At 38.4% G+C, this 16,577-nt stretch overlaps 1 pseudogene; it reads left to right on the forward strand.

Moving 5' to 3' along the window:
- Positions 1–14,524: 14,524 nt before the first annotated feature.
- On the forward strand, positions 14,525–15,994 carry LOC118982346 (succinate dehydrogenase [ubiquinone] iron-sulfur subunit, mitochondrial-like; annotated as a pseudogene).
- The last annotated feature ends 583 nt before the right edge of the window (positions 15,995–16,577 follow it).

Consider the following 16,577-nt stretch of genomic DNA (forward strand, 5'->3'; position numbering starts at 1 on the left):
CTTACAGCTCCTGCTTCTTAAGTAGCTAGTAACATAGGCATGAGCCACTGTATCCATTCATTCATGGCACATGTGTAACAGGGGGAAAATTTCATTTACAACCACCATTAAACTTTAGGAGAGGATCCCTGCTAGCCTCAAGCCCTGCTTTGCTGAGCACTGTCTTGGGCTTTAGCAAATAAGTTTGAAGGTGGAAGCTGATGCAAGACTAAATGGCTTTGCATAATAACTGGGGTGAAGGCAACGAACCGAAAGTTAAGGAAACAGGAATCCATGAATCTAACCCTTATGGACAGAAGACACAATAGAGCAACGCCCATTCATGACGACTATGGGAAAGAAAGAAGAAAGGGAAGCAGATATGTGGACCTAATTCTTGAAAGCAGTTTGCTTTGGTCTGTACTCAGAGCAAACAGGAGTGGACTAGAGTCAAGAAACATGATATATGAAGTAGCTGAGCAAGTTCTAAGCATACAGCATTAAAGTTGAATTGTGCCAATCCAGTTTTATGGCCCTATCAACGGAGTGTCTAATTTGTGCATTTTTCTGTTGGGTACAGTATCATGAAAGCTCTTTCTTTGCAAATGAAATTATTTAAAAATTTGTCTCAATTTTGGAAGCACTGTTTTCTCCAGCTTTTTAAATAAAGTTTGAGCTCTGAAGGTAATATCTCCTCAGTCTTCGGAATCTGATTTGACTTAGTGTTTGGGTGCTACCCTGACCTAAACTATTTAATTTCAAGTTTGGAAATGACAATTGTTATGTGACCAGCTTCTTAAATCTCAGGAAATGTGATATTACTCATATGATCACTCCCTTAGGTATAAAGCATGACTAAAATAAAAAGACATCAATTGTTATACTGATGGTTTCAACTCAAAGCTTCTAATTGTGTCATTCTCATCATTTATTCATTGTTGTTGCTATTATCATTGTTATTCATTATTTTTACAAAGTGTTCCAAGTTCATCTTTTATATTCCCTACCCAATTGTTATAAAATTTTTAGAGCAAACATTTTTTCCAGTGCACATAATTTTCCAAGAGTAAGCATATATGTCAACATGGCAAGTCACTTTGTGACAGACAGAAGCACAGTAGTAGATGGTTTTCAAAGACAAATGGAAGTTCTTCCTCTTCGGTCTTCCTACCTACACACTGCTGCCTGGGGAGAAGGGCCTGCTCCTGAGAGGTGATGGCATCTCTACAGGGGCCTCCCCTTGGAAGGGTGGCCTTGTGTGAGTGGGAGGTGGTGGAGCCTGCATGGGTTAGGAAGTCACCCACTAGACAGAGTAGGCTGAGGTCTAATTTGGAAAACTGACAATGGTGTTAAGGGGCCACACAAAGGGGATGGCACAGGGAGTCAGAGCCTAACTGAAGTGATGAAAACATCCATCGGGCAAAGACCAACCCAGGAGAGGTGGGAAGCTCAAATAAGGTGTGAATTGTGTCCACAAGTGGGGGAGGGGAGGTTTGCTGGAGGCAGGTGCAGCAATTTAAGCATCTGCATTCAAGGGTGCCAAATCACAATGTCAAACCAGAGCAGGGTAAAGAGGGCATTTCTTATAGGTGGGTTACCTGGAATGAATTGCGGGAACCTAAAAACGATGCGGAACATGTCCACCGGGGGGTGAGGGTGAGGCTCGTAGCAGAAGTGACCAGCGCATGGCTATGTCGAAGCCCTATACTGTATACTTTTTCAAAGGAAGAATATGCACAGAGGGGCTTGCTTATTCAGGTTAGTATCCTAAGTTATAGAAATAAAAGGAGAAATCTTTTCTTGTTTCCAAGCGTGCATTATTTGTGGAGTAAATCATAGTATTTGTTTACCAAGGAGAAATATTTTGCCTCTACCTTTAAATATACACTTAAATAAATACTTATCAATCACCCACCATGTTTTGGGCACGTTATGAGATTTTTTAAATCATCATGACAACCATTTTTTAAAAAACAATCCCATTTCACTAATGACAAAGGCGATGAGATTAAGGCATGGCTCTATTCTCAGAGACCCATAAGGAAGGCAGGTACATAGAATTTAGTACGATAGTTTTTCAAGTATATTGGATCAGTTCTCATGATGTCATGTAGAAGAAATCTTCAGCTCTGCCATGGTTTTCAAATATATTTCTTTAAGCCATACAAGTTTTTTTTCAAAAGAATTATTTGGATAAGAACCGTAAGTAAATCAATAGAAGACCAACTCTGGTTGAAGTCCAGAGGTTTTCAAACCTAGTCAGGGTTAGATCAGTCTGGGAAGTTGTGAAATTCCTGTTCCCTATCAGAACAGACCTTCTGGCGTGGAGCTCAGGCATCGGTACATCTTAACCATTTCCCAGATGATTTTACTATGCAGCCGACAATGAGCTTCACTGTAGGAGTTGTTGAGAGAACACTGTTGAAACGGAGAGGCCAGTCTCTGAGCCCGCCAGATGGCTCGTGACTCAGTCAGGCCAGTTTTCCAACCCGCTGAGTGCTCGTGACTCAATTATCCCGACTCAATTGATAGCCCAAGGCTTAATCGAAGCTCTCTCCCACCTCTCAAAATAGACATCTGGCACCAGTCACAATGGCCTGTGGTCAGACTGACCTGCTGTACCTGGGAACAACCCCGCCCTTTACCTAACCCGTTGTCTTGGCTCCCGTCCTGAAACCCTGGAGGTACCCGCCTAGAGCAACCCCTCTCCTAACCCAGCACAGACCCCCTGCCTTTTCTTTTAAAAACCCTTCCCCCAGTGCTGAAGTTGGGCCCATTCGGGCCCGCAGCGCAGCATCAAATAAAGGCACTTGGATCAAATCACCTGGTTCTTCCTCCCTCTCTTTCTCACCCATTTCTAACAATAAGTGTGAAGAATGATTGAGGGAATGACACAAAAGGATGGGAAAGCAGGTGCCTAGGGAAATAGTCCTAGACACGGAGGTCCATTTCAATGAGGTTCTGAAACAAAGGTCTAACTTATGATACCTACATGTTTTCTATGTAATCCATAAAGATCTTGGGTATAATACACCTTCATGGCATCCCAAAATCATTGACAGATTTTAAGTGTGTGTGTTTGAGAATCTGGAAGTAAAGGACATCTTTGAAGGTGTAACAACACAGAGAAAACGCAAGATCAACAAATTAATTGAACTCCTCTTCTGGTACTAAATGGTTCTAAGAAAATTGTTAGGTAAGTTGTTATAGCATATTATCTACTTTCTGTTTAAACCTCTAAATGCTTAATAGAGTTCTCAGCTGTGTCAAATAAATTGCTGGTCAAATGTTTCCCAAAGAGAAGTTAGATAAAAGAGGATAAATGATGAATAAAAAGCCTGGATTTTATAACAAATAATCATAGTAATTTAGATACAAATACTTAAATAGCTGTATTATTGAAATTTTAGAAGCTAATCTTGATAATCTATTTTTGAAAATCTAAGAAATGCTATTTAGAAGGATTAATAAAATGGCTATACCTGTTTTTTCTTAATTAGTTAATTTATTCAACTTTAATTTTGATTTGGTTACATAAGTTAATAATTTTCCTAAGTCATAATTTAGTAAAGAATTAAAAGCATCAACTTTAGAATAAAATAAATTTGGGCTTGAATTGTAAATTGTAGCTCTGCCATATTGAAGTTGTATATCTTTGAAATGGTATTGGTATTTCTGAGTCCAATTTTCTAATGTGTAACATGCTGTTAAACTTAGTACTACCTCACAGGATTTTTGCTGAGACTGAATTAGTTGACGCATATAAAGTGCCTACAGTAGTGCCTAAAACATAGTTACCTTCAATAATTGTTATGCTAATATTGCTGCACTTATTTAACCTGCCTATAGTGTAATTTGGAGGAGAGCAAGGGACTCTAAGGGTTAGAATGTTCTAGCAAAGTCAACACAGTAAAGCCAATTGATAGGAATCAGGGTTCTCTATTCAGGGATCATATAAGTTCTAGAGACAGATTTTATTCCATAGATTTTTTAAATCAATTGAACTTTTAGAGCATTATAAAAACTAATGACTATTATTGGTACAAGATTGGAAAGCAGCTCAGAAATGAAAAGGTTTGGGGAAGTTGGTCTCTAGTATTTAACACAGCAAACATTCCAAATGCTTTTGGGGAACTGAATTCCCATGAATCCTTCTCACCAAATTCATCATACTCTCATTGCTGAGTCTTATGTGAGACACTAAAAAATTTATATTGCCATTGAAATTTGAGTTTAAAAATTTAAGCTACTTCTAATGTTGATTTAGCATGTTGTCACTGTGAGTTTTGTTTGTATACACTTAGCACTGCGTGTACTAGAAGTTCATAAACAGAGAACAAAACAGATGAGTCTTTTCCCTCATGGGCTGAGAGTCTAATAGGTAAAATAAGTATTAAAAAAACACTGGCTGACAGAAATAACTATGGCCACCTGTCTTAGCTGGACTGTTGCTTTTCCTTTCCTTTTTGTTAGTTGAAGAGATAAAAGTCTCACTGAGGACCTGTTCGAAAAAACATACTCAAACCCATCTGAAAATCTGACACGAAGGATTCTGATCCACCACGTTCCTCAAGGAACTTGTGATTAAAAAGCTCTGAGAGCTGAAAATATAACCACTGTCCTGCCTACAGCTCAGGGCCAATTTAAGTGCTATGGTATAGATTCATTCAACTCAGGTAAAGGACACCCAATCAGTTTTTATACATAGGTGCTATATAGGTGTCATATATATATATATATATATATATATATATATATATATNGTCATATATATATATATATATATATATATATATATATATATATATATATATGTGTGTGTGTGTGTGTGTGTGTGTGTGTGTGTGCTGCACACCTGCATTTTGATGAGACCCATCGATTACTCAATTAAGCAAAAAAGGTTATCAAGGGTATTAGAGAGAGTAGAGGGTTTGGGTGAAGAGATGAGAGACCAAATAGTTTCTCTGTTAGAAAAATTTAGGAAACAGATTACTCCCTAAATTTGGTTTAAAAGTTTAATGTCAAGATGCTATAAAAATAAAAATTATACAGGACAAAGTCAAACAGTCAAGAAAGACATTCAGAAATATAAAGGAAAGAATAAACAAATGGGATCTTGTCAAAATAAAAAGCTTCTGCATGGCTAAAAAAACAGTATTAAGATAAAAAGAGAACCAACTGTTTGGGAAAACATATTTGCCGATGATACCTCAGACAAAGGTTTAATCTCCAAAATATATAAAGAACTTACTTGACTCCACTCTAAGAAGACAAGCAACCCAATTAAAAAAATGGGCAAAGGATGTGAACAGACACTTCTCAAAGGAGGACATACAGAGGATCCAGAGACACACGAAAAGATGCTCAATATCGCTAGCTATCAGAGAGATGCAAATTAAAACCACAATGAGATACCACTTAACACCAGTCAGAATGGCTATCATAAACAAAGAAACAAACAACAAGTGCTGGAGAGGTTGTGGGGAAAAGGGGACCCTAGTTCCCTGTTGGTGGGATTGTAGACTGGTACAACCACTGTGGAAAACAGTATGAAATTTTCTTAGAAAACTAAAAATGGACCTGCCTTTTAACCCTGCAATTCCACTGCTGGGATTATATCCTAAGAACCCTAAAACATCAATTCAAAAGAACCTATGCACATCCAATGTTCGTAGCAGCACAATTTACAATAGCCAAGAGTTGGAAGCAACCTACATGCCCGTCAGTAAATGAATGGATCAAAACACTATGGTACATTTACACAATGGAATTCTATGCAGGAGAAAGAAAGAAGGAAATACTACCCTTTGCAACAGCATGGATGGAACTGGAAAGCATTATGCTGAGTGAAATAAGACAGGCAGTGAAAGACAAATACCATGCCATCTCACCTTTAACAGTAACCTAAACAACAAAACAAACAAGCAAGCAAAATATGACCAAAGACACTGATATTCAGAACAGGCTGAAAAAGACCAGAGGGGAGAGGGGAAACAATTTCAGGGGAAAAGGGGAAGGACTCACATGAACGATAAAGTATAAAGGACACATGGACAATAACTATAGGGGGGGTGGAAATGGGAGGGAGGTGGGGACCATGAGGGGGTGGGTTGGGATAGGAGAGGGGGATGCAAAACTGTACTTGGACAATAATTAAATAAAAAAATATTTAAAAAAGAAAAAAAAGGCTACTGCAATAAGGTAGGGAGGCCAGAGCTCAGCCTGAACTCAGCTCTGCTGAAATGAGGGTGGGAGAGATTTTAAGAGTTGAAGGTGCGAGCCCAGAGGCCATCTACATTTGCTCGTTGGCCTTACTCAAAGCAAAAGGAAACGTTTCCGTGTGTGCATAACAGGAGATAGTTTCACAACACCGGGCAAGGCACCTACTGCGGTTAGTTCCTCCAGAAACTGGGAGGAGAAAACTTGATGGTTTGGTTTGTAAAGTATCAGCCCCAGTTCCTTGAGAAAGACAGTCCTGGGTTGTAAAACTGGCAAGAGGCTTTTAAAAAGATATGTATCTCAAAAGGGTTTAGAAAGAATTTGCAATGACAGGTTTTCTAAAATAAATGCTCCAAAATAAGGGAGGTCAGGAGCCTAGAGGCGGAAAGAAGGCTTCCTAAAATTTGTTTAAACTGAGAGAAACACTGAGGCCCTCTTGGAGGACAATGAAAGAGCAGAACTTTTAATAGCAAAAGAATTTCCCTTTGATGAGAGGCTGCCAGGAAACTCTTTTAAATCCTGATAGTAGAAATTTTATGAAGTCAGAGAATCATGATTATAGTTTAGAACTTAATAAGATCATTCTTAAAGCATTTTAAACGAGCAGAATTTTAACAATGTTTCACCTCAAAGACCAACTTTTTTTCTCATAAACACAAAAGGGACATCTAAAGTGTCCCATTTTAATGAAAGGAATTCTAAAACAAAGTCTTGCTTAAAATCCCTATTTTAAATTCAAATGAGCATCTGAATTTAAAATAATGTATCATTTTATCACATCATAGTTCATCATTATGCAAATTAGGTATCAAAATTGAGCTCTACAAGACCCATTCCCAAAATGATTCTTATCCCTATTATGTGAAAGAATCACATTTGAAGCTTTTATTTTATTTATTTTTAATTTCTATTTTATTTGATTCAATGTGTCCACAACATAATCATTTCAACATGTAACCAATGTAAATATATTAACCAGTTATTTTACATTCTTTAAAAAATTTTCAATTATAATCAACATACATTTATTGGGATAATTATGTCTCACATTATAAAAATGTCTAACCACTAGATGCACACCTGAAGCAACCATATTGTAGGTCAACTATAGCATTTGGAGTTTTTTAAAGACCACAAATGTTAACCTGCCCTCAAATGTTAACCAGATCTTCAATATGAGAATCATGCAAAATGAGAGCAATTGTATTTTAATATGCTCAGCTGTGCTTTGCAAACCAGTATCTCCTGGGTGCTTCTTAGAAATATGGAATCTTGGGCTTTGCCACCTCTGCTGAATTGGAATCTGCATGTTGACAAGAGCTTGGTTGTTAATATGCACAGGAAGTCGGAGAAGCACTGCTGTACAGAAGACTTCACTATGCAACCCAGGTGACAGCCACTCACCCAGTGAGGAACTTGCCTCCAGCAATGTCAAATCAGCCGCTCCATAGACGCGGCTCCTAATGGTTCAGCTTTGCTTTCAATATAAGGCACATATTGAGAGAAAAAAAATGTTTTTAAGGATTTTATTTTATTTATTTCCAGGCAGAGGAGAAGGGATAGAGAAAGAGAGGGAAAGAAACATCAGTACATGGTTGCCTCTCTCATGCCCCTGACTTGGGACCTGGACTGAAACCCAGGCTTGTGCCCTGACTGGAAAATAAACCCGTAACCATTTGGTTTGCAGGCCCGTGTTCAATCCACTGTGCCACCAGCTGGGGCAGATCTTGGGAGAAAATTTTTGGCATGATATATTGAACCTGTACCAATCAAAAGGAAAATACAGAAAAATATGGTGGAATATTTGCATTACTATCTAGCACAATTTAAAAATTGAAGAATCTGGATTAAGGATTTGCTTGGAGAGAAGGAGCTGAAAGGAAAAATTCACTGAACCAGGACCAGCGTCCCCAGGGACTCACCGCTAACTTTGGCCCAGGGCAAGCTACTTTTTATAACTTCTCCAAGTCTACACTCAGATGATAAGGATTATTATGGCCTCTCTTAATAGCTACATAAGAACAAGTTTATGAACACAAAGTGACTTGTGCTCCTCTGGGGAAAATCTTTGTTAGATTAGTAGTAGGTAAAATAACATTTATTAGTTCACCATATTTCCTTTAGGCAAATGACAACTTTGTGTTTAGTCTCTTACTGTTTATGTGCATGAGTGTGTCTGTGTGTAAATATTTCTGAAACTTAGTGATTTTATAATGAAAATGAAAAGGAAAGACAAATTTTTGCCTAATAATGATTATTTCAATATTGTAATATTTACCCTTCTGTTCTCTTGTTTTTAGTATCCCAATGGAAATATCATGTTATTTCTCCAACTATATATGTATAGCAAGTCAACAGAAGCAATTTTAAAAGAAACTAACAAAAAAATTAAAAATTCGAACAGCAGAACAATGATAAAAAGAATTCAAAGAACAAAGATTATTTTGTTTTTCATTCGGGGATGTAGGGAGCTGTGAAGAGTGATGTTCCCAATCTTGCAGTGAAAAAAGTCAAACAAGTACCAAATTCATAATTCTTCTTGAATCCACCGAGTGCTGACATTGCACAGCAGCCAACTGGCCCTAAATCTAAGGAGAGTCAGGCAGGGACAGAAAAGATTGAAGCAGTGGCTTTCTTGGGCAAGATATAGCCAGACAGTCAGCAGTAGTGAGACAGGATAGTGAGGAGCTGGGAAAATTCATTGGCAAGAGGAACAGGGAAACTGAGACAGACAGCTGCACGAAAGGCTGAGCAATTTACAGCCGGATACAAAAGGCCACCGCTCTAGAGAGAGTCACACTAGGCTCAGCTGTGTTTCAGCTCCAGGCCCAGAAGAGCAGCAAAACCAGGTGGGTGAAGCCAGAACCAACTACAATGACTAAAGATCTCCTGCTCTGTCAGTGACCAAGCAGAGGAGACCATGACCCTGAAAGGGCACACTTTGAGAACTGATGGATAGTCTACTGAAACCCTCCCCTGAGACTTCCCCTGAAATTCCGGCCTGCAAGAAAGAGAGAAAAGCCTCAAGACAAAGGACCCAGGGCAAGCACTCTCCCTCTGGGTAATAATAGTCTGCGCCATTCCCTTCTAATTTCCCCATTTCTTTCTTTACAGGCACTGGTCTCCTAAACTCTAAGGCAATAGGCATCTGGCAGCTTGTCCCAGGCTACACCCTGAACGTGTCCCCAAAGCCTCCTTTTCTCTGACTTGCCAATGAGCCAAGGCAGCCCAGCCTAGGCTCTCCTGTTGCTTCTTCTATGCTAAGCCCTTCCTTGCTTCATTGTCCCTAACTTTAAAAAGCATACCTTCATAGTCACCTAGACTAGTGTGAAATCTTTCCTACATGAAGTCAAAAACCCATATACTAAGCTAGCCCTAGGCAGACCCACTCTGGGCCAGACCCCTGGCTGGTCTGCTAGGAGGTCAGCTAGGGATGGTGCTTGGCACACTGATGGGAATGCTGGTGGAAGAGGTGAGCCCCTGGAGGCTACAGATATAAGGAGTGTGCTCATCTTCTTACAGGTTTCTTGTCCACAAACTCCACCAGTGCTCACACACAGACGCAAACAGGAAGCATTTTCAGAAAGTCTCCCTCATGCTGCAGAACAGGAGGAGGGGGCAACAGAAGTTGTCAGAGTCGGGTGATGGGGGAGAATGCTGCTGAGATACCCCATCTCCCTCACTGAACAGTAATCTGTTGAGAGAACAACAAATGCTGTTGTCTCTCAACAGTGTTAGTTAGGGTGCTGGTAGAAATCCCTTGTAGGTGAGCAAAGAGAAGGGGGCAAAGCTCTATGCCTGAGAGAAGGTAAGCACAGATATGGTATTTTTCTAAAACTGAGGTTTTATTAGAACATAGAATATGCCTACCCGAGCCTCCCAGGCTAATAGGCACAAAATAAAAAGAATCTTTCAGGGGTAGGAGGAGGGATCAATAGGCAAAGTACAGAGGACATTTAGGGTAGTGAAAAGACTCTGCACGATATTATAATGACCCATACAGGCTTTTCCGAGCCCATAGAATATATAACATCAAGAATATACCCTAAGGTAAACTCTGGACTTTGGGTGATTGTGATTTTTTAGATTCATCCTTGGAAACAAATGTCATTTGTAGGTGCAATTGTATGGACAAGAGGTATATGGGAAATCTCTATACTCCTCTCAGTTTTGCTGTGAACTTAAAACTGCTCTAAAAATGTAGTCTTAAAATAGAAAAAGAATCTTGCTAGAGACAGACCATCTGTGACATGCAGTACAAAGAAAGCCATAAAGGTAGCAGTGGAACAGACACAGAAAAAAATAAAGACAAAAAAAAAACAGCAACAAAACTAAAACCTCTGGAGAATTAGTTTCTACTCTAAACACAAGGTTATTATTCCAAAGAATTTGAAGCCTGTGGTGCAATGAGGGTAACCATAGCAACAAAAGACCCGCAAACTCAGCCCAACTCTTACTTAGAGTAAATCAAATCAGTTCCCTGAAGTCCTCAATGAAAGGAAAGCACGCCCATTTCCAGGTATAAAGCTACTCACCTCAGTCTGCTATACTACACAAGACCAGCTTTCAATGACAAAAAGTTATGAGGCATGGAAAAAGGCAAGCTACAGAAACATACTTCCAAGAGGCAAAGCTATCGTGACACTATGTTGGAAGTATATGACATGAAGTTGAAGGTAATTGTGCTTAATAGATTAAAGGTTTTTGCTGAAAAGGTAGACAGCATGCGTGATTAAATGGGGAAACTCAGCAGAGAGATGGAAACTGTAAATAACATCCAATTGAAAAAGCAGAAACGACCAACACAGTAGCAGAGATGAAGAATGCCTTTCATGGGATCGCCAGTAGATGCAATGCAGTGGAAGTGAGAATTGATGAGCAGGATAAAGCAATAGAAATTACACAAACTGAAACACACAAAATTTGTGTTTGTAGTGGTTATAATTTTTTTTCTATCTTGGTTACAAAGGTAGGGGGATGGCACCCTTAGAATAAAGTCATTTGGAGGTAATTCATCACTGATGGTTGACATTCAGGGGCATAGTCACAGAAATAAGGAGTCATTGATTAATTAGAAAGATTTAAAACTAGTTCTAATGTTTACTTGTTACCATGGCTTTTGAAAAATATGAGGACATTTTTATAAATTATCCACTCTGCATATAATAGTAATTACTGATTTGGCCTAAAATTAAATAAAATCCAAATATACCTAAAATTATTAAGTGAATTTTTTTAACTTTGGCATGGCTAGTCTTCATGTTCTAACTGCTGAAAACTTCAGTGTTTTGGAAGTTTTAATATTAAGATAAGCCAAAGTAGACTTCCATTGTAATAGCAGATTATCAATTTTTTATATCTTGGGTTATTCAGCTTCAGCATCCGAAGATAAATTCTTTAATATTTTAATCAAATATTGTTGAGGATTCCTCTCTTCACTGCTGTATATCACAGACTCAGGCAAAAATTATTTTCTATAGGATTATTCCAAAGTTACACAGTAATTTTTATTGCAGACATTAAAAATTAAATGTGAGAGGAAACAGAAAATGACATTTGATGCATTACCGTGATGCACCTTAGTGTGTGACATTTTAATTTTGAAAATATTGTAGGAGTGAGTTGTGGGAGAATAAAAATCATCTATTGCATAAAGAACTCATCTCAAGATAGTGTCTGTTTATGCGATTACTTTTGTCAGAAACTGTGTAATTGACAATAATTTGCTTACTAATCTAATTAAACTATGAACAAATGGTGCAAGGAATTGTGAAGAATTCTGGGTAGAGCCTTGGGCTCTTCTTGATGAATGTTACTGATGGTACTAAGCACATTTTTCTGAGTCATTATTTTATACATTGGATGGTGAAGAGAGAATCAAAAATTTATTTTTTCAGTGGTTGCATTTTTAAACCCTCAAACAGCCTACTCATGATTTACAATAAGGGAGTGTTTAAGCTGTAATCAAACGAGAAAAAAAATAAAAGCAGGAGGAATCAGGTAGCTGGCAAACCAGCAATGAATCTCAAACCACGTCCTCATAGAATGTGTCCCCTGCCTTCTGACCCGGTGTTTCCAGCTGTCTCTACCTGCAGGCTCATAGCAGTCTTCTGTGTCAGATCAACTGAGTCCTGCCTCAGAATAATTCTGCCTCAGAAACCAGTCACCTCAGAAGCCAGTTAGCTTGGCAGCAAGCCTAATTTTTCTTTTCTACATGCTTAAAACGATCACATTTTAAAGCCAAACATCACTATGTGTCTGGCAAGCAGGAGTGTATCTTGGAGACTGTAGGACAAGCTATTTTAAATCAAAGTTGCTTCAGAAAATCTTGGGTCCTCGATTATTGTATTCATTATTTTTACACAAGTATATGTAGATATGACCCTCCCTTTTGAACCCCTTTTGCCCTCACCTTATCTGGGTATAGTTTCTGCCATGTATTCGATAAATACACATGAAGGTCATACTTTTTATCCACTGCAGTTCTAGGTGCAGTGGGGTCTTCCACATACTGAACAAACTCCTTCCTCCATTTTACTTTTTTAGGATTGCTAAATGTGTAGGCTTCTTAGAGCAGCAGTTGATATATGCTTCTACGAAGACATTTCTATTTAATTATTTGTCTGCTTTCATGTAGATGTCAACCACACAAGAATAAAAATAATGTCTACCATTTATTTGAGCTTGTGCCCACCATGGACCCTGGTATAAATTAGAGTGCAGTGACCATTTATATAAGAAATTATTTAATAGCTAGATCAGTTTCATATTCATCCTTGTTTCCCCAAGTTCTGGTATATAGAATTCTCAATAGCATTTAATGAATAATTACTTAATGTACCCAAACCTCTTATTTTTAAACCAAAAATCTTTGGACTTTTTTTTTTACTTTAATTCTGACGATCTATTGAGTGTCTGCCACTTTGCTACATAACTTTAACACTGGCTTGCCAGACCTGCCTATTTCCTACCGGAACTTCGTGCCTCTGATCATTGCTCTCTCTTTTATCAGCCTGCAGTTCCTCTCTTAACTACTCTGAATTCCATACCTCACCTTTCTGTTTGGCCTTACCTAACTGCTGGCCAAGTCCCTGGCATAATTGCCTCCAAACCTCTCGGCTCAGGAGGGCATCCTGCCCTGAATTTTGCTACTGGGGCCCATGTTTAAATGAGGAAACAAGATAGCGTTTCCTGACTTGCGATTGTTGAGTGTGGTTTGTTCTGTATTTTGATTTTACTCAGTATTTTCCCCCTGAATCCCTTTACTTCATTTGTTTCATTTGGAATGTCTGTCTTTCTCATGAAAATAGAAGGTCTGTCTATGGAGGCCCTGATTTTGCTGTATCTTTTTCTTTTTCTTTTCCCTCATTATGAGTTTAGCATCTAGCTTAGTGTATTATTTATAGTAGTTGCACAATATATATGCAAAATGAAAATAAGTAATAAAATATACTAATAAGATAGGGAAAAAAGTGGAAGGTGATTAAGCATTTATTTGTAAGTTAACTGTTTTCAAATCAATGAATTATTTACAAATACACATTGTTAGCATCTAGTATATTGTCAAATTTCTGATGGGAAATTATTTAGCATTTAAAGAGACAACTAGCATTTAAAGAGGCAACTAGCATTTAAAGTGGCGAGAATTGAAAAGGGGTAGACAAATGTGAGACAATGGAGAAAGCCAGTTGAATTCTTCAGTTCAAGCTGTGTGTTTCAGGATACGTAAACATGAACATTTTGTATGTCTTAAATGATTTGTGTTGTGTTCCCTATTTCATTCAAAAGTTAGTGGGCTCTTTTGTGTTGGGAGGAAAGGAGAATGAAGCATGTCTAGTTGTCACTATTTTAAATGATTTCAATAAATAAAAGGTGTATTAAAGAAGCTGTCTGATACCCTAAAGCAAAGACAATATAAACTGTATAAAACATAAAAATATTTACCCCCTTCAGCTTCCTGCAGGCTATAAGGCTACTTAGTTCAATCAAGTAAATTAAAAATTTCCAAGTCCCATTCATCCATGTGTGAAAACGCCCACGTAAGTGCAAGCGAGGGAGGTATTGATCACAACTATGTGAAACAGCCCTATGAGATAATAGTGTGCCGTGACTGTCAGCAGAGTAAAATTTGCGAAAATATTTTATTTGCAAAAGTTAAAATCACATACATTGTAGAAGAAATATACCATGCAATGTCTGTCTTAGGTAGAGCAAAACTTTGTTTCAATAGATAATATCCTGTTTATTGATATTAAAAGCTAATAGGAATTTCTATCTGATTCCATTTTATCAGCATTGCTATAGGATTTATAAGGAAGATGCTTTTGAATGTTTGAGCAATAATATGACATTAATTTTCAATGAAATTTTTGAAAAATATCATGGACTGGAGATAAGACATCTTGAGACAAACCATAAAATATTTCTTTCCTAAAAAAAATCACCAGATGAGGTGCCCATTCCTGGCCACAGCCCTTGGTGAAGCCTGTCCACAGGCCCACTATGGGGCTCAAACAACTGTAGCCACAGTTCCCCAAATTAAGAAATCTGCCATCTATGAATGGTATCCAGGGAAAACTTTATATCCAGGAAGATCAACTTTATATACAAACTTATGCAATTAGTTTGAATAAGTGTGGTCCTATAGTACTGAATGCTTCAGTGAAGATTAAGAATGAAATGGGTTCTACCTTGACCTTCCAAAGATCATGTGGAGAAGGTGTCTATGGCTCTTGTGCAATGGACATCAATGAAGCATCACTCAGGCTGGCACCCGAAGAAGTGAAGCCTGCCTCAAAAAAGTCTCAAAATCTATCCTCTTCCACAAATGTCTGTGACAGAAGATCTTGCTCCTGATCTGAGCAACTTCTGTGCTCAGCACAAATCCATTGAGCCTTATTTGAAGAAGAAGGATGAATCCCAGGAAAGTGTTGAGGGCAAAGGGGAACTAGCCAGAACATAGCTGTAAGGAAGCAAAAGGAGTTTTACTAACTAACGCAAAGAGGCTCCGGGACACGCCCGAAGAGCAGGGTGTGTTCCAGGATGTGGTTTAAGAGCTAAGGTTAGTCAGGCAGATAGCCATCTGGACAGTCACTAGGGAGGGAAATTTTGCCCCTGTGCACATGCTCGACTGACCAATCAGGTAAAGGAGCACAAGCCAGTGCACGAGTTAACTCACCAATAATCAGTAACCCTATTGTGCCCCTGAGCCAACTGCTAACTGCCACATCTGCTTCTGTTTCCAGATTGCTTGCACGCCTCCTTAAAACCCTAAGCCTGTAAGCCTTTGGCATGACTCTCATTTGCAGCCCTTGCGGGCACCGTGTCTCCACACACTTTGGAGAGTTCGCCCCTGCGCAGGTTAAACTTGGCCAATAAAGTAACATCTTTGGAACCCCGAAAGTCTCCGACATTTGTTTTCGCGGTTGGTGAATGCAACAGAAGGCAAACAGCATTACAGGATGCGATCCACAGAAAACTGGGAGAAACTGGATGGGCTGCTTGAGTGCATCCTCAGTGTCTGCTGCAGCACCGGCTTACTCTAGCTCCTGGTAGAAGGAGGACAAGTATTTGGGACCTGCGGTTCTCACGCAGGCCTATCACTGGATGAATGACCCAGGAGAGGACTCCACAGAGAAACACCTGGCCATGCTGCAAGTCTCCTTCTCTCTGTGTCACTGCCACACCGTCATGAACTGCTCCCAGAGGCTGAATCCAGGAAAGCTATTGCTGAAATCAAGAAAATGATGGCAACCTGCAAGGAAAAGAAAGTGTCAGCTTAACTGTTCTGATACTAAATGTGGTTTGTAATCAGCTCAGCTAAACATATTTATATGTAATTTAAGTTCCTTCAAGGTCTTGATATTCCATGAATATAGCATGTATAATAAAAATTTTAAAAATAAATAAATGGTATTCAACTTTATTAACAAAAATCACTGGATTCAGAAATCAACTAAATTGGATTTCTTAAATGTAGGTATCTACCAACTGCTTTCAAAGAGAATTATAGACACTAAAGAGACCAGTATGTGTGCGGGCATCTTTCTATACATGGGTATAATTGAAACACACTTTAAAAAACTTGCATGAGTGATTTTTTAAAAATGTAACTCCTTTCAATTATTACTAAAAGCTAGACATACACAAAGAAAAGCAAATAATTAGGAGTGAAGATCTGAATGCCAGTTTTTTGACATTAAATAAAAATTAATCAGCTCAATTTCATATAAAAATATAATTGCATTTTAATTATTCTGGTCATTTATCAATCAACCTTTCATGAACTAAAATAATAAAATAAAATATGAATTTTTTTAAAGATTTTATTTTTATTTATTTATCTTTAGAGGGGAAGGAGAGAGGGAAAGAAACATCAA

Source organism: Sturnira hondurensis, unplaced genomic scaffold (assembly GCF_014824575.4).
Source record: "Sturnira hondurensis isolate 20B ecotype Veracruz unplaced genomic scaffold, ASM1482457v3 Scaffold0025370, whole genome shotgun sequence".
NCBI classification, from domain to species: Eukaryota; Metazoa; Chordata; class Mammalia; order Chiroptera; family Phyllostomidae; genus Sturnira; species Sturnira hondurensis.